General features: G+C 69.5%; 1 protein-coding gene across 2 annotated transcripts in view; it reads right to left on the bottom strand.

Annotated features, from left to right (window-relative positions):
- Positions 1 to 365, bottom strand: part of Stx17 (syntaxin 17) — a 66,587-nt gene extending 66,222 nt beyond the window's left edge. The window contains exon 1 of one of the 2 annotated variants that reach the window (XM_005382817.2): positions 310 to 365. The gene's annotated coding sequence lies outside the window, so the exon portion shown is untranslated. The other variant, XM_005382818.2, reaches the window with a different exon arrangement.
- Positions 366 to 584: the final 219 nt, after the last annotated feature.

Consider the following 584-nt stretch of genomic DNA (forward strand, 5'->3'; position numbering starts at 1 on the left):
CCGGGACCCGCGCGGGGGCCCGCAGCGCGCCCGCCCCGGGCAGGCGCCGGAAAGTTTTCCACCCGCTCCCGGGAAGCCATCGCTCCCGCCCGGTCTGCGGCCTCCCTGCACCCGCTCCAACAGCTCTTCCCAAACCGAAACCGACCGGGGCTCCGCCAGCTTGGACGCTGGAAGGAGCCCCCACAGGGCTCACGCTTCTGAGCCACGGCCCGGCTTCCCGCCGGCACCTCTCCCCGCGCGGGACTGGCACCCTGCGCCGGGCGCCAGTCGGGGTCCGACATTTCCAGCAGCCTCAGGCGAGCCCCTTACCTCCCGCCGGGGCGCTCGAGGCCGGTTGGTGATCACCGCGCAGGCGCGGGAGCCAGTGGGCGGGGCGTCGCCGGGGGTGGGGCGTCCCGAGAGGCGGGGGCTGGTTGGGCCCCGCCCCCTCAAGGGACCTGCGGCCAGGCGGATGAGGTGTGGTGTGTGCGTGCTGAGTGCCAAAGCAAACGCAGGTCTCTGAAAAATGGTCTTGCTTTACGATGTGGGGTTGTAATACTAACAGGGGAGGAAAAAGAAGCGCAAGCAGTTTTTAGTCTCGTTTT

Source organism: Chinchilla lanigera, unplaced genomic scaffold (assembly GCF_000276665.1).
Source record: "Chinchilla lanigera isolate Chin_1 unplaced genomic scaffold, ChiLan1.0 scaffold00018, whole genome shotgun sequence".
Taxonomy (NCBI): domain Eukaryota; kingdom Metazoa; phylum Chordata; class Mammalia; order Rodentia; family Chinchillidae; genus Chinchilla; species Chinchilla lanigera.